The sequence below is a fragment of the Haemorhous mexicanus genome, chromosome Z, assembly GCF_027477595.1.
Source record: "Haemorhous mexicanus isolate bHaeMex1 chromosome Z, bHaeMex1.pri, whole genome shotgun sequence".
NCBI lineage: Eukaryota > Metazoa > Chordata > Aves > Passeriformes > Fringillidae > Haemorhous > Haemorhous mexicanus.
Window position 1 is genome coordinate 58,029,099 of NC_082381.1, and position 21,510 is coordinate 58,050,608.

General features: G+C 38.4%; 1 long non-coding RNA gene across 3 annotated transcripts in view; it reads right to left on the reverse strand.

Moving 5' to 3' along the window:
• Window positions 1–8,717, reverse strand: part of LOC132322261 (uncharacterized) — a 36,482-nt gene extending 27,765 nt beyond the window's left edge. For 2 of the 3 annotated variants that reach the window (XR_009485063.1, XR_009485061.1), the window contains exons 1-2: window positions 8,550–8,717; window positions 7,180–7,293 (exon numbers count right to left, since the gene is read on the reverse strand). This is a non-coding gene — a long non-coding RNA (uncharacterized LOC132322261). The remainder of the gene's footprint in view (window positions 1–7,179; window positions 7,294–8,549) is intronic. The other variant, XR_009485062.1, reaches the window with a different exon arrangement.
• Window positions 8,718–21,510: the final 12,793 nt, after the last annotated feature.

Consider the following 21,510-nt stretch of genomic DNA (forward strand, 5'->3'; position numbering starts at 1 on the left):
TGAAAGGAAGCACCTGGCCTGCCATCATGAAAGGCCACTAAGAGAGGGGGGCAAAAAGGCCCTAGGATGTTTAACATTTCCATAGCCAGAATTCGTACATCTCAAACACAGACTTTGACAAACTAGTTCTTTTTGTTCATAAATACCAACGCACAGGCACAGGAGAATAAATATTCTGAACAACGAGGTCAGAATTTGATTAACGTGGAAGCCAAAGCTTGGCCTGTACATTTTGTCCAATTTATTAATAGAGGAAGACGGGGTGGGTAAAGTGACTTGTAATAGAAGATGTAGCAAAGGAGTAGAGCTGTCAGAGAGAATAAAAATTTACTAGATTAGGAAGGTTTGCGAATGTTGTTTCTGTGCACTACTATTATTTTTACTCACTCACATCTTGAATAAATGCTTGGTTTTTTTCCTGCTGAAATTCTGAGCTTGAAATTGTGAAATGCATTATGAGGTGACAACCAAACTTAGATGAGATTCATTCAGGATTAATTTCTATAAATCAGTACAGAAAAGACCATGACTTTCAAAAGCTGCCGCAAATTAATTTTGGGATCCACCTCTTGGAACATTTTCATTCTTCCCATTAAACTAATAAGTCATTTGAAAGTACAAATGCATTAAGTACTTTGTGAGGAAGCTGAATTGAATGTGAAGACTTTCTACAACATTCTCTGATGCTGCATTTTGATCAAAGGATTCAAAGACATTCTGTCTAAGAAGAACAATGTGGGCAGTATGGATAGCTTAGCTGTTCTTTTACTGCGTGATAGAAATATCTTACCATATTCCTACTCTGAAGACCTTTACCACAAATACAGGGAATGACCTGCATGGACAAATATGTGTCAAAAGAGCAACAGTTAGCAGGGGCTAACTGTTGTATAAAGGCTGCAGAGGGGAGGGTAATGACTTGTTTCCTATGGAGATGTGATCTTTGTGGGTCTCTGTTAGCCCATCTCAGGAAATGGTGGGTGTATGACAGGTATGAGTGTTGCTCTTCACTAAGCAATGGAAATAATGGAAAATATTCTGTCATGTCTGTGATGGTGCCATGTGTTTTTAATATTTCAGACTCTAGTTTTCTTCTTTATCTTCTGTTTCTTGTTTTCACTGAATGCAATATAGTGAATTCCATTCATAACCTTTAGGAGATGAAGCTGCTGTATGTGCTGTCTGTATGTTTTTCATTTGGTTTTGGTTTACTTTTTTCCGTTTTGATACATTTTAAAACTGCCAGCTTTGGAAATCTACAGAGCATTTATAGTAATAATGGAGATTATCTCAAGATGATGGCCATGAAATCTGCATTCTGTCCTCTACACCTTTTCCAAGTTTGGAAACAAAGGGAAAACGGGGAGTGGGTGTCAGAAATGAAATGGAGAAAAAAACCGGAAATCAACATGACTGCTTAAATATCCACCCTTGGTCTGTAACCACCCTTGGACTGTGACAACAAGACTTGATAATTACTGCATATTTTAAAGTTTAGGATTTTGTTCAAGACATAATTTGTGAAGTTCTTCAGAAAGATAGAAGACTTATAAAGCTCCTTTAATGAAAACTTTTACAAAAACTGGTTTGACTCTTGTAAGTTGGCCTTAATGGAAGCGGCTTTAGATTTATTGACATCAGGACTGAATTTATAGTACTTAATTGTATTTATCTTAAGGCTCCTAATACACTTAGAATTATGCGAGTTTTAAAACTTGTGTAGAATACTGTATGGTCTCTCTTTCTGTGTCAGAAAGTATGTGTGGTATGATTCATAGTAGAGGCACATGCTTGAGGAAGCAACATTGCATGACAGAATCAACTCTCCTAACACAGCTGCAAAAAGCACCTAGTTATTGAACTTACCTTCAGCTTGCCACAGTTTCATAAATCCAAAGTCATGGATGGGCAGGGAAGAATTTTTTATAAAGCACAAGAGAATAGTTGGACCATTACTCAGATTGTGCTTTATCAATAGATTTATCAGTAGATTTATTGCCACAAAAATTAATTTAGGTTTCTTAGGTCCCTACAAAGAATAGAATGCTCTATTGAGAAATATACAGAAAATATGTATTGCTCTTTTTAAAAATGTCCTCCTTTGAAGATTGCTGGATCAATCCCTACTGAACATCAAGTTTGTTGCCATTGCAGATCACTATGAATGAATTTATGACATCATAAAAATTAACATGCGAATGGTGGACTCACCCTACACTTTCCTGTTATTTTTCCTCTAAAATGCAAGCTGTCTAGATTTATTGTTATTATTTTTATGACATTTTTATTGCTGAATTAATGAAATCTGAAGAGATATAACCAACTTAAATAAGCCAGTGTGTACTGCCCTGATGATCCCAGTGTACGACATCAGTTTCTCAATGGCACAGAGCATTACAGTAATAAATTAGTCATGAGGGAATCATTGACTTTCAAAACAAAACACCCCTTCCCAGATCTTAACTTGAATTTAGACATCACAATCCACTGGGAAAAATACAGTTCTTTTCAATTTGTCCTCTTTAGAATATATTGTGCCTGTTGTAATCTCTCTTAAATACCGTGGCTCTACAGTAGAACCCAAGCATTTAGGGAAGTAAGCAATGCTTTTCAGGGTAGAGATAATTTTTTTTTTTTTTTTTTTACAGTGAGTCCAATATCTGTTACACCTTTTTAATAAGGGTGGAGTACACATATTGAGCAATCACTGAATATTAGAATGTCTTTTGTTAGAAGGGACCTTAAAGATCATCTAGTTCCAAGCCCCTGACATGAGTAGGGATGCCACCCAACAGATCAGGTTCCTGAGGGCTCCATCCAACCTGGACTGGAGTGCTTGCATGCATGGGACATCCTCTGCTGCTCTAGATGATCAGTTCCTGTGCCTCACTATACTCTGAATAAAAAAATCCTTCCTGATATCTAATCTAAATTTCTCTTTAACTTAAAACTGTTCCTCCTTGTCCTATCACTATCACTCCAGAAGAAGTAGGAAGTTGTAGTCCATCTTTTTTATAAGCCCCCTTTAACTACTGGCCACAGGAGGTCTCCCCAGAGCCTTCCCCTCCAGGCTGAGCAACCCCAACACTCTCAGCCTGTCTCCCTATTAGAACTGCTTCAGCCCTCTCACCATCTTCATGCCCTTCTCTGGACCATGTGCTGGGCACTCCAGACCTACATATAGAGCTGAAGGTGGGGTCTGATGAGGGCTGAGTGGAAGCTGAGACTCTTGACCTACTGACCTCATGCAAAAAGTAAGGTATGATGGAAATTAGAATTCATGGTTGAGGGAGGAAGGAAGGAATATTCCCCTTCCTTCATCCTGCTCCATGACATATAAATCAATTTGCATCTAATACCAAAAGATGGATTTCCCGCAATCACATTTTTCTTCATTCTACTCTTGAGTGATAAAGATTTTATAGTAGCTTTTTCAAAGAAATTAAAAACTCCACCTGCCCATTTAATAAAAGCAATTAAGAGAAAATTGGAGCTTCAGTTTCCATCCAGTGAACAATCAATTTTTGTTTTGCAAGTAAGTGAGGAGCTATACAATTTCCCAAGAGTCACCATTCTCCATTGGGTAGTGTTTAGTGATTCAGTAGTAATTATCTTTTTGAGACAGCATGGGTTTAAAAAATGTAACTAAAACATTCAACACCAGAAAAAGAAGTTCTGTACTGTGGATTTCTCAGTGACAGAGGTATAAAAAACCATTTCATCCATAGTTTATGAAGAGAGACTTTTTTAAAAATCTTTTCTACACGTTCTAGACAGAGTGCTATCAAACAAATTATACCATTTCAGTTCTCAGTGTGGTAGTTTTTTTCAGCTTTACTGTGTTTTATAAAGATTCATACTGTTCTTTAATATATGTGTTTGTTTTGTAGTAGATATATAAATGATGAAAGCTTTTACATGAATGATATTTCTAATCCTCCCTTGAGATTTTACAAAAGTTGTTTTGTTTTTGGGTTTTTTTTTCTGGTGGACTTATCCACAAATACTAAGGTTTTATTGTGCTCACAAACTGGCATAAACAAGTAGTGGCTTTTAAGGCAAGTACTTAATTTCACACTTCCAGAGTAAAGGGTTTGTCAGAGGTATTAGACCAGGAACTATTTATCCTATTAATACATCTGTGTTAATCCAAAACAGAATATATTACATTTTTACTGTCTTGTAGGGCACATGTGTCTACTGCAAACAGAAAGACAAGAACGGTAAAGAAAGTAGCTTCATCAGTACTTTGTGTTATCCATATAGACTACCTCACAGGCATTAGTTTGGCAGGAGATAAATCTGTATCAGCTGTATCAACCTCCATTTATAACTGCAAACAACTCACTTTAAATTTAACCTTATTCAGCAAAAGAGTAATATCTGCTCTTCTATACACAAATTCAAGTTTAAGAAATCAGTCAGAAAGTGTTCCAATGTAAACAACATTAAATGCATCAATTATAAGACAAGTACTGAAGTAATTCCCCTTAACAGGATGTGGGTGTAAAGAAGTAAACTTACTATCTCATGGCTGTTGCAAGACTTGCTTCCCTGCCAGTAAAGGTTTATTGTTGCTTATCACTAAATGCTTTTAAAATGGCACACACACCAGAATGCCAATGTTGGGATTCTGTTGTACCAAGAACACTAACTTTTTCTTTGTCTCAAAGAAAGTGGCCTAATGGGAACAAGAAGCATGATCTGTCTTCTCAAGATCTCTATAGAAACACTCCATTCTTAAAATGAAGTAGTTTCTTGGATGTAGCAGTATGAATTGGGAGTGATTACAAAAGGAAAACATATCTGGAAATTGGGAGAACTTCCAGTGGGAAAAAAGGTGTAAATGCTCCGTACAAGAGAAATCTAGAGGATGAACTGTATTGTATATTTCTACTTCATATTTTATACAGGTTGTGTGCATCCACAGTCATTTGACCTATGATTGCTCAATTACGTCACTGAGCTGACACCTCAGGCACTGCAAAAATGTGATGTATTTGGTCAAGACAAACACTATAGGAATACATTTTAAATAGGTATTCCAGGAGGCATAGCACCACAAATGCACCCGCATCTGTGGACTACAACAAAAAAACACATTTTCCCTTTTTCGGGAACCATGTTTTTATAAGACTTCATGACAGCACATAAGTGCAGCCTCTTATTAGGAACTTTTCTCCTGCATAAATTCTGGGAAATCTGAAATAGGAAGCTAAACTAAGCAAAAGCAGATTAGGTCATCCACACTTGGCAAGAGGAGCTGGAGCACAAATGTGGCTCAGTTATGACAGCCTTTGGCTGAACGTTTTCACTGCAGTTATTGTGAGTGTTAATACATCTTGCAAGTTATAACATGGTCCTTCTGATTGTGACAGACTTGTGACAAAGAATCATGCTAGCATTTGGATAAACAAACACAGAGCATTCTTGGAAGGAGAAAATTGGTAGCTGAACCTTATTAAACCTTCTCTTCTCTGGAGTAACATTTTCAAAAATGTTTCTTGCCTCTAGAAAATGGGGTTTGAGATTCATTTCAAAGCACTTGTGTCCACATATTACTTTACTAAAATTCTATTGGTGCAGGTGTCTAAATTGCCTCCAATAAGCAATATTTTACCTAACAGTCCATTATAAATTTTGGATTAGGTTTGTTTTATTGTTGCCATATGAAAATCTCTGTCAGATATATTTTAAAACCCCTTATATGTCTATGTGTTCTGCTCTTTATCTAAATGCTGAGCTGCTCATGCTGATACCAAAAGAAAAAAACAACCCAAACAATATTTTGGTTGCATTTGTTATTATCAGAGTTCGTGCTGAAATAGCTTATCTTTTCAATTTCAGTATGTAATTTTGGTGTAAAATAAGCACAGTGAAGTTAATAAAAGTAGCACTTACATGAAGTTAGAATTTGTTGAACAGAAAAAAAGAAGTTACTGTTGTTTTCCAAAAAAAGATGACTAGAATGAAAGGCAAGGAAAAGAGTTGAAAAATGTATTTAATACAGTTTGAAAACCTGAGAAGAATCTGACACACAATGATAATATTTTAGTACATAAATGGTTTTACAAAAAAGGCTGTCATCAGTAGCTTTGGTGATGGCGGACAGAGGGGAGGGAAGAGAGGAGAGGGTGTTGAGAGAGAGTGGGTTGAAAATTAACTTGGATTATCAGTCAAAGCTTTCTTAAATATGAAGAGATGAAAAAACCAGGGTATATAGAAAAGTTGTAACATATACTGCATTTTAGGAATTAGTTGAATAAGCATCCTTTAACAACGTCCTTAAAGTAGATATTCTGCTGGTGGTCCTAAAGGTATTGTCAAGGTTCTATAACCATGACAGTCATAATTCCTACACAGCTATTCAAACTTCTGATTTTGATCTCCATGTCCATGCTCATGGTGCCACTCAAAATTGCAGAAATTGTTTGGATGAAAAAGGAATTTTGGGAATCTCCTGTAACTCATTGTCCTTAGACTTGCAGACAAATTTCCACATATTTTAAAGAAGAAAAAAAAAGTTTTCTGGTTAGTAATTAAGAAAATTAATTAATAAAATTATTGCTACCTATACATTAAAACAGTGCCTGAATTCAGCCTGGGAAAAGGTCAAGGTGTGACTACATCACTAGAGAAAGGAAGAGGAAAACAGATAGGAAAACATAAAAGGAGAGCATTTGAGATGCAATAATAAAAACATGTTATTTTCTCTCTTCACCCATCACTCTGTCTCTCTCTGTTTGAGAATTCACAGGCTTCTAGAACTTGTGTTCCATTGACAGGACTCAAAGAAATGGCATGGAGCTGTGTCAAGGGAGATTTAAGCTGGGTATTAGGAAAAGGTTCTTCACCCAGAGGGTGGCTGAGTACTGGAACAGCTCCCCAGGGCAGTGGTAACAGCACCAGCCTGACAGAGTTCAAGAAATGTTTGGATGATGCTCTCAGGCACTTGTTGTGACTCTTGGGCCTGTCTTATGTAAGGCCAGAGCTGGACTTTGATGATCCTTGTGAATCCTTGTGGAACCTTCTATGGACCATCCAACCTCCAGGACCTTTTATGATTCTGTGATTCTTTCTGCATATCGAGTATCTATAAATATGCTATAGCAGAACCAGGGAAGTCCTGATCACTGGTGCCAGTAATTCATTTTTTAAGTCATCACAGAGATTGATTACCTTTTTTATGGGGATCTTGGCAAAAGTGGGGCAATTCCCTCTGAGTGTTGAGTATTACAATGTAATGCATTTGTCAGCTCCCGGTAGTGACTGCAGTGAGCAACGGCCCAGTCTCTGGAGAATGTAGAATAATCATATGTTAGCCAGAGATGTTGAAGAGATGCCTTTTGGCTTGGTAGAACATCAAGATCTCTGCTCCTTTATGCAAAATTGGTCAGTGAAGCATTTGAATAAGCAAGGAACTTAAATCTCGCATTGCAGTACACTGCCGAGTGTGGATTGTTTCATTTAAGAGTATTTAGCCTTCCTCTGGAATACTTCCAGCCACTTGGAAAACTCAAGGTGTGCTTCATTATTTAGGGTCCCAGGTATGTATTGACTCAGATGTCAGAATTTCCATTAAATGCTTCAGTGACTGATTGTCAGGGATAGGCATAGGAGTTCTTGTACCCCTCCCCTCTTTATCCACTGAATGTTACCTCCACCCTTAACGTTAGGTGATTGTGGTTAACCTGCAAGTCAGACTGTAAAGAAAGCAATTATATAAGAGCACACTCCTGGCAAATTGCAAAGGAAGGTACATAACTGCAAGGTGGTAAAGAGGCGCTGTTTAAATCTTGGCAGAGTACAGAATGAATTGGAAATGGTTAACCACAAAGACTTCTTGCTTCAAAGTTGTTGCAGAAATAGCACTTTCCCCTCCAGTGTTTATACTATGGAAATAACTATGTGACATTAAAGTAGTACTAGTAATTAAAAAACACTTGGCTAGGCTGCCTCATAGTATATTAAAAAAATAAGCTGTGCACATTCACTATCAATTTCATCCCAGTAGCATTACTTAGTATAGTTAGTATTAAGATTTGAAGCTATTTTGCATAAACAGGATGACAGCTCAACACAGCTGGGGGTGTTTTTATTGCCAATTTAAATGGTGTTAAATTAGTGAGTATTTAAGCTATACTAAAACAATTTAGGGTCCAATCCACAAAAGTCTTGGCTACAGAATATCATGATATGAATGAAAACCTCATTTTTAGGCTTCTGTTCAACTTTGCAACTGCAATCACTTTCAGTTTAAGTATCTTATTGCCTTTCTTAGAACTATCCCATCTCATAAGAAATGCATTCTCGAGTATGTGATCTTGTCAATGGGACTAGGGATGCACAGTCCAGTTGAAAAGCTGAAAAGCTGTAAGGTTATCAACAGTAACAGTAATCATAGCAGTAATAATCAATGAGAAGGATTCATTCAGGGCTTTCAATGCACAAAATATACCTAGTGGAGTTGCCAATGATTAGTACATGGAAACAAAAAGCTCGAACTCTAAATTGACTTCCCTCCTTAAAAGGAATTGCTGTGCACTTACCTACTAGCAAATGTATGATTTCTTTGGTGGCTTTTCCCCCAACATAAGGGAAGAATCATTCAGAAGGCTGGGTTTCATATATCTATTGTGTCTGCTGTTGAGGGACAGAATGCTGCAGCACCAGGAGAGCTGGACACTCTATGTGTAGAGCTGTGTGCTGTACCTTCCAGAGGCTCATGTGCTTCTGGGTTAGGCAAACAAGTACAGGGAGTTAAGGGTGTCATCAGCTGTGAAGGCAGCTATTTTTCCCACTCTCTATGCTAGAGGAAATGTGTGGAAAGATTTTTTTTGGGGGGGGGGGTTTCTTTCTTTTTTCTTACAACAGATTGTGAGTAAGAGGAATAAAGGAAAGATTTGGAGGATCAGAGAGAGATGAAATGTTTACAGTTGATGCTGCTGTTCTTTTCCTTTTTATAAAATCTTTTCCCCCTCCATGTTTGAAGATATAGTGTAGCCTCCAAATTGTTCATTAGTCATTTCATTCCGGTAACATAAATATTTGAAGATTTTATTGGTGGATTTTAGAAGTTATTTATTCTTCAGTTATTGCTTTATTTACATATCTAATGGATTGATTGATGTGCTAGCATCTCCCAGGAAGCAGAAACCTCATTTCTGGTTTTTCAAAATAAATTATTTGCTAACAGACAGGAGTTTCACAAACAGACAAAGACAGATACTCCTTATTGTTCTGTGTTCATACTCCTTATTGTTCTGTTGGCACACATACCTGTGACTGCCTGTCAGTTGAAACAGAGTCTGATGACGCCAGGCAGTTGTGAATTACAGCACTCTCCATACAAACAAAATACTGCATAAAGCTGTGGAATGCAAACAGTGTTTTTCACTGGCCTGGATGCTTAGAGGATGCTGGTCTTTCTGATAGAACTTTCCAAACACAGCAGAGCATTACTTAAGAAAGGTAATTATTACAATCCCATCTGGTATTACTTATTTTAAATGAGAAATGTGTAGGCACAGTGGGCTAAAGTGTGGCTTGCTGAAATGGAGACTTCACATTGCCTGCAGCTTCATGCAGCTATCTATCTACCTCATTTTAATTTTAAGATGCATATTCCCTTCTAAAAGAAGTCTTTCTTTGCTCCTCCACCCTTCTCATACTCTCCATTCACAACTATTACCTCTTTTTACCTTTGTTTTTAACAATTATTTTATTTCTTCTCTTGTCACCTTATGGTGGATCATAATATATTTGAAAGAAGAAAGACTTTGTAAAACCTGTACGTGATTTTACTTGAGCAAATACTGAAGGTGAAGATTCAGCTGGCTCCATATTTCTTTTCTTTCCCAGGCAGGCTGCTCCAGCTGGCTGGACACCTCTGGAGGTTTGCTTCTGACAACAGGAAGAACTAAAGTCAAATAAAGGTTGTGGTGGAAAATCAGAGCAAATTAGCTGGAGCATAGGGCTTGGACCAGAATCTTTTGCTTTCCCTTAGAAAAGCCTGGGACTGTTTTGCTGTTATTGCTGAGTTTTGATCTTCTAAGTGTTTTACAAATGTAACTAAGCAAGTCTCACAATACGCTGCAAAACCAGTCATAGGCCATTTCATAGAAGGGATATAATTGGGAAATTAAGTGACAACAACAGAAAAGAATAACATGAGACAAAGAAAAGATCCCAGATCTATATTTAGAATGTTTGACCATGCTTCCTTTGATCTGACATAATGGAAGAACAAATAGCAGCACAGCTGATGGTGTGCACCAAAGTGCACATTATTTGGTTCAGTTCAGATTCTAACCAGCTGGTCCCCTGCAAATCAGAGAGAGCATTTCAGTGCTCACAAATCAACCACTGCTGCTTCTCATCAAACTGTTTCTGTAGTTAGCCTGGCACCTTGCTGTACAGACAGGTATCATACTGTTAGTATGGGACTGAACATACCAATGATGAGGTAATGTTCCTATGGAAGTATCTATGCTAACACATGAGTTCATACAAAGACCCATAATGTCATTATGCAGCTGCTCAAATGGCAGCTTTCTTTATTTTAACTTTTGGAATAATTGTACTTGAGAATCTCCGTTTTCATCAGAAATATGGCTGAAAAGATAATCATTGAAATTGAGAGAGCAGGGGCCTGTATCTGCAGCCAGCCTGACATGTAGATCTAAGACTGAGCTGCTTTCATTGCTGTCACTATTATTTTATTTCCAGTGCCTCTTTGCTGGTATTATTCAGAGACTTACTGATAGCCTAATAGAGCTACAAAGTATGTAGTCAACTGTGCTACTAGTATTGAGAAGGAGATACTTGCTGGCTGATGCAGAATTCAACTTTTTTCCTCTGGCATAAAAAATCACACAAAAAAGATTATCAACACCTTGAACTGAATCATTGGTAATGAATTTATTTGTTGATAACTAGAAATTGAGCACAGCTCCAAAACCTCCCTGAAGACAAGGAGCCTGAAGTTGCCCTGTGGCTCCTTCTGTCATACCAGCACATGGCATATTTAAAACCAACTGTACTCAAACTCACCAGCAAATAGAAATACATTAATAGAAATGAGCATTAAAGTAATCATGTGATATGGCAGCTATTTCAGTGATACTACAGCACCTGCAAGAGCTCTGAGGATGAAATAGCAAGAGAAAGGATATTCTCATGGCATGACAGGGTTCTTGTCAAATAATTCACATTAGTACACAAATAGGTGGCAAAAGTCCGCTGAGCATTCCCATATTCATACAGAAGTGCTCTGAAGTCTTAACAAGGCACAGCCAAAGAGTGGCAGGCAGTTAATAGAGAGTTTTCCTCCAAATTGCCTGTCTCACCAGCATTTAGCAAGCATGACACCTCAGAAATGGTATCAAAACAAAGATCTAAGCATTATTCAATTAAAAACTTGGGAGGCAAAAGTTTATATATCACAAATAACTATATTCGAAATTTGGATGTAAAGTTTTCCTTTTGGCAGGTCAAATAAAAAAGCTAGAGGACTTCAAATATAGAATTTGAAGGTTTGAAGACCCATAAATTGCAACTTGATATTAGTTTTGTACCTGGGGTATTTAATAGAGTAATTTAATGGATTTTTGGAGGATTACATGGTAATTATATTGCAATGAATGGTGACTTAGTCTGAATTGTGAATGACACAGAACAAGAAAACTTACTTCCTTAGAAAGATAATGGAAATCTCTGAATTTTAAAAAGTCTAAAAGTTGTTTTAGTAGCTATTACAACTATTAAGCAAACACTAAAAAGAGACAACATAATTGCTAATTCAAATTAAATAAAGGCTTCATTCATGGTACAGAGTGCATCTACGCAACTTTTGAGTTCAGATTAAATTCTTTTCACACACGTTGAAAGTCAACAGGCCTTCATGGGACCTGCTGGAGTTTGACAGACATTTACAATAGCCATTTTAAAATTATTGGGACTTAAATAATCAGTTGCCTGATCAATATTTCACCAGGAAAAAAATAAGGTATACAGGACAGCTTTGGTTACCACAAATGAATTCTGCTGCTTATAGACCTACTGCAAGAGACCCTGAAGTCATCCACCTTGCTACACTGACTACTTCACCATCCCTCACCCTCCTGCTCTGTCCCAGGCTATCAGCCATGTCAAGGGTTTCTTCTTCAGGAATTTCCAAAGACGCTTACACCTTTTTTCTTGAGTGCTTCTGACAGCTGTGTGAGGCAGTGCACAATTAGGCCCCAGAAGAGCTTTTCCTGCAGCAGAAACAGCTGTATTTGCATGTGGATCAGCAAACAGGGCAATAAAATCTGTGCTCAGGCTGAAAGAAAGAAAAAAAAAAAAGCCTACCTGTGACTTCATCAGCTTTTCTCTAAATACAATAGCATTACACACGAGTAATGCAATTATATAAACTATAGTTAATTCAAAAACTGAACTCCCCCACAAAACCATAAGAAACTATATTCATGAAAATATTTTCATGTACACTTTGTGCTGAAACTGTAGAAATGTGTGGCTGAACGTACAGCTATACTTTCAGAAAGAACACCTTTTAAGTTCCTTCTTGACAAACAGCATACATGTGGTGGGACTCAAAATATTTGGGAATCCAGACCTGTTTCCAGTGTCCTGAAAGACTAGTTTCAGAGGAAGCATGACTTCAGCATCACTAATGCCATGGAGTCCAGCTAGTACCAGCTGAGTTTAACAAATTGCATGAGCTGAGTTGTTTCAGTCCTGTGTCATGACAGCCAGCCACATACAACAGGGACAGGCTGCAAAGAGGATAGATTGAGTAGATGAACCAGCACTGTGTTAGGTGCTACTCTCACCTGTCACATCCTGCTTCAAAGATGAATATCTTCAGAGATGAATTTCAGTAACAGAAAGGCATTTTTGTTTGTTCGCCAGGAGATGGTTGGAATATACATCTGAATATCAGCTTACTGGTATGGGAATGTATATATTTCCATTGCTTTGGATGGGAAGCAAGGTCATGAAGTGGCAAGTGGAGCCTCTAGATATGTCCAATATGGAGCAGACATTTCCAGCAGTTAGAACAGACTCAGCTGTGCTAATTATTCACACCATTAATAAGAGTTGCTTCTTTTTTTCCAACCACTTGAGTACATATAAAACATTGCAATCAGTGCTAAACCTGTTTATGGGTAATAGTTTTATCAAAGTTATGAAATTGTTAGCAGAAAGATTCAGGAGTAGAAAAGGGGCATTGTGGTGAATGCCAAGTAGAGACTGTTCCAGTAGCTTTCAAATTTGGCAAAGCAGTAGTTGGTCCTTCTCTCTTGAAGGTCAATTAAAAATTCTAGCTGTACTGTAAACATAATTTTCCATATAACAGTGCCACACAAAGTCCAAAGCAGTCCCTTAATATAAAATATCAATTTGATTTTTCTCAGGAGATTAGCTCTTCCTTTGCAATGCAAATATTTTCAAGTGTACTAAACACATTCTAGCACCTCGGTATAGGGACTAAACTATTTGCATGCAAAATTACCCAAAGTAGGCAGACTGGCACAAGCTTATGCTTCTGCCATATGTGCTGAAGAACTGGAGCCAGGAAACTAGTAGTATCTGGATACTATTTACAATTTAAATTTGACTTTATATTATTATTCAAAAGAGAAAAAAAAAAAAAAAGCTAACATTAAAATAATGCTATATGTAATGCTAAGTTCACCCCAATGTCTTCTGACTACAATTTTCCACTTAAAAACTTGATCCAGGAAATGCAGAGAATTTTCTCATTATAATTCCGTCTTTTTTTCCTCACAGTGCTCCTACATTTTAGATACTTTTTTAAAAAATCTGTAGGCTGTATGGCTGTATCCCTCACATTTCTCTTAGACATTAGTTTGTGTGTCACTCCACATTTTCTCCCACACTCTTGTGTTGGAGGCTGCCACTGAACTTCATAGTATGGCAGAGTATAAATTTTTTTTTTTTTTTTTTTTGCTGCCTGGTAGGCTTTCAGGTCCTACCATAGCTCTTGCTTGCTTGCATCATAATAAGTTTTGGAGAATCTCTGTGGATTTTGGATAAGCTGCTGTAGTTTTGCATTGACAAAATGGAAAAAAAATTAGATCAGCTGTAATTTTCAGTGAAATACCAGAATGCAGAAAAAGAACAGCTCTTGTGCTTCCTAAGCTCATGCAACCACCATTTTCCAAAACCAGCTATTAGCCCAACATGGCAGAGGGGGTGGAGGGAGGGGACTTTGCCTGCCATTCCAGCTGTGGTTATACTTGTGCTAGATCTTTGCCTGCAGCACCCATTGACTCTGGCTGCTGGCAGCAGCTGCCCTCCATGGGTGAGAACCACCTGCCAAGGCAGCCTGGGCTGTGTGACTGCCCTGTGCTGCCTGTCCTACCCTATTGGAGTGGCAGGCATAGTTTGAATGAAGCCAGATTTGTGCTTCAGTGTAGGTGCCTAAATTGTAAGTCTTGGATATAATTTAATTGGCTTGAAGTACCACCTTCCCAAGGAGCTGGGTGTTCAATAACATGTTCTTCTTGCATCAGTGCAGAGTGATACCTCTGTAAGTATCTTTAGGTAATTCTATCCTTTTCCCCTCCAAAGAATTCAGTAGGAAGAAATGCCTAACATTTTTCTTTCTTTTACACTTAAAGGAAATCCAAGAAGCTAATAGTGATCAGTAGGAGTAACCCCAAAGTTAAGGAATGTGCCTTCAAAATCAGTTTTAACAGTATGAGCAAAACAATTTCCAGACAAAAGTGTTAAATTTCTTTCTTCCCAGTTTTTGTCCATGTTTTACAGTAACTGAGTTGAACAGCATGGTAAGCAAATCTGCAGAGTGGCTGGGAAAGCAGAGCTATCAATGTAAGGCATTTCTCCTCCTTTGGAGCAGCAGAGAAGCCCCTCACCCTTCTCACACTTACCTTCACTATCAACTCAGTGGAGCACTCCCTACTGGAAACTGTCTTCAGCCAAAACAGAACCAATTCTTTATTTCTCCTTCTACCTGGTATCTGAAACCAAATCTAACTTCCACTTAATTCTTGAAAGCAGTACAAGAGTTAATGCTTGCTCTAGTTCCAGCATCCCAAGCCAGCAGATAATCTTCCCAAACAGAAAAGTAAGTGAGAATACTAGTGTGTTTTCTTCCTCTGAATGAAATCTGGATGCAAAGAGAAAATTCTCATCTGGTACAAATTTGATATACCTTCTCTGGCCCTTTGGCTATGTCAAACTGAATAAAGATTGTATTTTATTGTTCTTATTATTGCTGCTTTCCAAGATAAAACTGATCAAGTTTTATCTCACCACAACCATGGCATCAAAATACGCCCATATACTTATCCACTGTATTTATATCACTCAAAAATGCTCATCCTCATGCCTCTATTCCATAAAAATGGTTACGATGGTTTACATACCCAAACAAAAAAAATGTGCATTTTAAGTTTGATTCTGTCTTCCTACAAATCATTATATTTTATTTGCTTTCAGTCTCAGAAAAGCTGAACAAATGCTTCAGTGAGCTCTTTCCTGAGAATATTTTGCTGTAAGAGTATCTCTGTTTTACTGACTATCCAAAAACATCCCACAAAAATTGTGGTTGTGTAGCAAGTTTAGTGGAAATTCTCCACACTGCATGTCCTCCCTTGCGTGTTAATAGCAGCGCAGTTTAAACGCTGGTTTGATTTCAAGCTATGAATTAATGAAGTGCAAGTCCCAGCCGAGACAAGCCTCTACTGAAAGGCATGCCGACATCTCCCTCTGCTGCCGGCAGGGCGGTGCAGCGGCTGGGCGATCCTGGAGGGATTATTTGGGAGCTCGTCCCGGCGCCCTCTGAGCGCAGCCGGCACGTAGTCTGTGGGAGCAAACCCATTAAATGCAAGAGATTCCCTTTGGCGTCTTTCACATCAGCCTTTTTGCTCGAGCTGTGCATTGCTAAACACGCCATGCACGTGGTAAAGAGCTCTTTGAAGTGCTTTTCCCTCGGCTAGAAAAAAATCAACTTGGAGGCTCTTCCTTACACAGTGCAGATCTGGAAGGTGTCTTGTACCAGATTTCTTCTCCTCACTTGAACAGGAAATCAAATCTCCATTGAAAAGCCTCTGAGAAACTTGTACAAGACTGTTTGAACACTATAAAATCAAGATATAGAATTATAAACTCAACTTCTGCACGCAAAATCAGAGGAAAAATATTCTTGAAAATTAGGAACAGGGTCCAGTTTGTGGCTGGCTTTTGAACAAATGTGCAAGCAAGATGTGCAAAGTGTCTCTGCCACACAGACATTTTCTCATTAGGAGAATCTGTGACAGCATTAGTGCACTGGGGAGGAGGTGGCTATGGGGTCACAGTTCCCCCTTCCAGCCAAGGAGAATGACCTGCAGAGCAAGCGATGCCAGCTTTCTCCTGCACAGAGTTCTTCATTGCAGGAGTGCAAGAGCACCTCCAGAAGGGCCCTCACCTCTGACATTTCAATTTTTTTGAGTATGGGATGAGACTCAATTTAGTTTTCAAAGGATATGACTCTTCTATTGGAATCATTGTTTTTTGTTTCTGTCTCTGCTATTAAGTTTCCCTTTATCTACATCCATGCAAACCTGTCAACCCCATCACCCATCTCTGCGTAGAATTGCTATCCTTTGAGCACCTGAAATAACATATGACAGACCTATCCAGTCTCACTCATTTGAAGTGAGCTGTCTCCTTTTGCTTTTGGCTTCATTTTCATGGAGCCGTAAAGATTCACGGCATATATCAATGGAAAATGTAACATAACACTCAGAAGTTTTCAAATCTCACTCATTCAAATGAGTGTGACTTGACAAGTCTGATGTGATAAAATAATGCAAAGGGGTTTAAAGATTTCACTTAAATGCACAATGAAATGAAACCCTTTTTCCTTCTTTTTTTTTTTCCAGCATTTTTTAAAACTTTAAGAATGAATTCTAAAAGGCTGCATCAAGCTGATAGAAAAGAGGAAGACTCTTAATGTAAAGTGTGTCATTTTTCACCTGCAAACACGAGTGTTTTGCCATCACCCTCATTTGCACTGGAAAAGTTTTAAAAGAGGAGATGGAGAATGGTATTGATGTAGGCAATTGCAGACATGAAAAACTAAGGGATTGTATACAATGGAGTAGTGTATTTACCAGGATAAACTTGCAAAGAAAGAACTATGAATTAACTAAGAATTTTGCTGTACCTCACCTTAGCTTCCACACTGTAAGAAGAGGGAAGAAGAGAAACAGCGAAACCAGAATGAACGCTGGTATAAAACAGATGACCCATCTACATCTAGAGGAGTGCTCTACCTGGTATTAGATAGTTGGCTGATTAGATGTTAGGGTAGGGAAAAATGGAAAAATATCTATACACATATCAAAAAAAAAAGAGGGTTTACAGGTACTGGTGAGTTTGAGTCATGGCAGGTATTGAAGACATAAAAAATAATGGCTAATTTGGGTGGCTGAGCATAGGCCTCTCTATTTCTTTTTAATACATAAATAGATGTGGATGAGTCTTTGAAAGAGCTGAAATCACACACATTCTGCTGAGGCTGGCTGGACCAGAAAGCTCACGTCTTATTTGAAAGTTTTCTTATTTCTGAAGACATGCTTAATTTTATGGACATTGTTTTGAAGACCAGCTTTAAATGTTCTACATGTAGTGGGATCTAATGAAGGACACTGCACTTAAGACTTATATCTCCATGGTGAAGTGAGGCTTGATTGGAAAATCATGTATGTACACATTCTGTTTACTTTAGTTGGAGCTCCACATGCAGTAGATAAAAAAAAAAAATCTCTCCTTGGTTACGCTTTTTTCAGCTTCCTCTAAAGCACATATTACTCCCTGCTCTCAAAAAAAACCAAATTAGTCTAAACAGACCACTGTTCTGATCCATCATGTGTCAATCCTTGTCTTCCTAGGATTCATCTCAGCACTAGTGCTTGTCTTATTGCTGAACAACATAAGGAGAAGGTGGAAGAAAATGATGACAGACAAAGCAAAGGAGGCAAAGACAAGAATCGTGAGACTGCTGGGCACAGCAGTCCAGCCGTCTCACAATTCCAACAGATAGTGCAACACTATGTCAAACTTTTTACTGAAGTCCAAGTAGATGACATCTACAGCGCTTCTCTCATCTAACAAGTGAATCACTCTGCCATAGAAGGAGATTGCCTTGGTCAAGCAGGACCTGCTTTTCACAGTCATGGTGGCTGGACCTGGTTGTCTGGTTGTTCTACATCTATCTACCACTTGATGACACTCTGGATAATCAGTTTCATGACTTCCTGCAGCACCAAGGACAGGCATGTAGCTCCCTGGATCCTCTTTCTGGTCTTTCTCATAGATGGACATCATATTGGCTAATCTCCAGTAAAGTGGGGCCTTCCCAGTTATTCAGGGACACTGAGAAATGACTGAAAGTGGCTCAGTGAGCATTTCTGGCAGCTGCTTCAGCACCCTTGGGTTATCCCATCCAGCTCTGTAGACTTGTATGTGTAACAGGACACTGACCATTTCTCCTGGGGTTATGGGGGCTCCATTCTGCTCCCTATATCTTCCAGCTCTGTGAGCTGGAGAGAACAGTTGCTCTTACCATAAAAGACTGAGGAAAAGAAGGCATTCAGTACCTCAGCCTTTTCCTAATCCCTTGTCACTGTTTCCTAACACAACCAAATAAGGGATAGAGATTCTCGACTTTTCTTTTACTGTGAATTTATGTACAGAAACATTTTTTATTGCCTTTTACCACAATAGCCAAACTAGGTTGAGAATTAATGTTCATGCACTGCTGGTAGCAGTCTTCCTGGGGGCTCTGGCAGAGCAGACATGGGATGTTGTTTCCATGAAGGCCAAGGAAATGAATACAGAATATCTCAGCCTTTGATGTGACCACTGTCACTAATTCTAGCGCTTCATTTTACCTCATGATGACAAGATTATTTTTTATTCTTTATATACGCTTGTGCAAGGAGGTTTGTCTTTCTGCCTTTGGTGTCCTTTGGCAATTTCAGTCTTAGCTGAACTCAGCTTTTCTACAATATTCTGCATGCCTAGAAAATGTTTCCATGGTCCTCCCTTACTGCTTTTCCTTGTTTCCACCTACTCTGGGCATAGAACATCTGCACTGCGGCTCAGCCATGTGTTCCCATTTATTCAAGATGGTCTTGTGATAGGTTGACTCTCTTCCTGAAAATCTGGATGACTTGGAGTTTAGAGAAGATTGCCTCTATAGACTTTCCAGTTTTCTTTATTTCAGCTGCAGTAGTTCCCCAATGGTTTCATCATTCATACAAAGTCTTGCCTTGAATCAGCGGCAGTTGTCACAGTCATCTGGCATTTGAGATGTTCTTCATATGTTATTTATTGCTGCACAACAAATGCATAATACTTGCAATATTAGAATATATCAGACTTTCATTTCTGTGTGACTAGCCCTTGAGTTGCATACCTTTCTTTGCACGTCCTTCAGGATTTGGTTGGGTGTTGCTCTGACATTGCTCTAGGGGTCTGTGCTATGTCCCAGTTTTAATGCTGTGCTCCTCAGGGGAGATCCCTGAGCAGTGGTATTTGTCCCTCGGTAATGGTGTAATTCTAGTAGATCTAAAACACACCTACATGTCTCCACCCTGTTCTATGTGGGAATAACTGTTAACAGAGAAGACTTATCTGAAAGGAACTCTTGAAGACTCTCTCACAAATGGGAACTTGTGAACTTGCCACAGTTGCAAGTCCACAACTTGGCTAAGAGAAGGAGGACTTTCCCCTGTGTGATAATTATGAACACGTATGGGAGAATAAAACCTCTTACAAACTGGCTCCGAGCCAATCAGAGCACACTTGTGTGAGTAAAGGTCCATCTGGAAGGAGAGGAAGTAATACAGCCCCATGTGAGTAAATGAAATTGTTAATCTAATTCTAATCCAGCCTCTGTGTGAAGAATACACAAGCTATCACACTTGATCAGCAATCTGTGTTGGAACACCCTAGGAGACATCCACGCAGTTTGAAGATTGAGCTGATATACTCAGTGAAGGATGACTTTTCGTGTGTGTGTATATTTGTAGGTGTGTTTCAAGGAATTTGTACTCATAAGGTACTTTTTGCAATATCAGGTTTCATTCTTAAGGATTTTTATTTTACTTTAATTTAAACTAAAAACTGCAGAGAACAGGTATGATTTGTTTTGGTTTTTTCCTCTCCTGAAGTTTGCACAATTGTCACACTGTCATTTTTTGATGTTTTCTGACGTTGTTTGTGAATTGAAAGAGGGCACACTCTTATGACTGCTAGATATTTTTCTTGTTTAGTGTAACATATCCTTCCTTTCGTAGCATATGCTCTTGATTTCCTTTTTTCCTTTAGCACCATTACCTGACATTTTTTTTTACCATGATGAATAAACTGCCTAACAGCTCCCATTCCTCACCTATCTACATCAAGTGAATTTTTATTGCTCCTTTGTATTTACTACATTACTGCTTCTTTCCATTAAGCTGAAATTTTGCCATATTTCTACAAGTTCTTTCCTTAAGGTTAGTGCTACAAAATCTCTAACTCCTCCTACCTCTCCTTCTAGGCTCTTTTCAGATGTATGTCTTTTCTGAAGATCTGCAAGCAGTTCATAAGTGCAGGGTACCTTTGATATGAAAGCAAATTCCTCTCACACACTCCAAATACTACACATATGCATACTACATACATATACTAGAAATTAATCTTTTCTGACTTCCTTCCCAGAATCTTTATTGCTCCTGAGAATACCTCTTTCATCACTGGTAACCCCTTTCTTCTACTACTTAAAGCTTTTGCATGTTGTGCATAATCTATCATTTAGTAGCGTGGATTCCTGATTTTTAAGGCAATGGAGAATGAATCCTATTTTTTTTTTCTTTTTTGAACAGTTCCTCAAGCACCATCCATCTTTGATTTTTGAAGTATATTCAATTGTAATGGGTAAAAACAGTGTGCACTAAGGTTTGCAGTTTGCCTTCAAACTGAAATGAACAAATGTTTTTACACCAATGAGGGAAGGACAAACAGAGTCATGGAGAAATGCTGAAACTGAGTGTATGGAATAAAACTCAATATAATGTAAAGCAAAGAACAATGATCATAATTATTAATTGCATAATTATTATTGGTTTAGTTGGTGTAAGTCTATTTCCAACCACTGAAATCATAAGATGTGGGTCACAATTTTCACTATAGCACAAAGAATACGCTCAATCAATATATGGCTCTGACTGGAGATCCATTGCTGCTAAATAAAATCAGAACTTCCTGATGGCTACAGGCAGACAAACAAGCATGCCATTGGCAAAGACAGACTTAGGCTTAACTAAGTAGCCTTCTGCTGTTCTGTGACCACAAGCTGTAGGACTTTCTGCTGAGCAGAATGGTGAACTGAGACTACCCCTTCAAGCCCAAGGACATTAAATCAACTTTGTATCGATTCCCACTAAGCTTTATTTGATATGTTCCTCATGCTTGCCCTGCAGA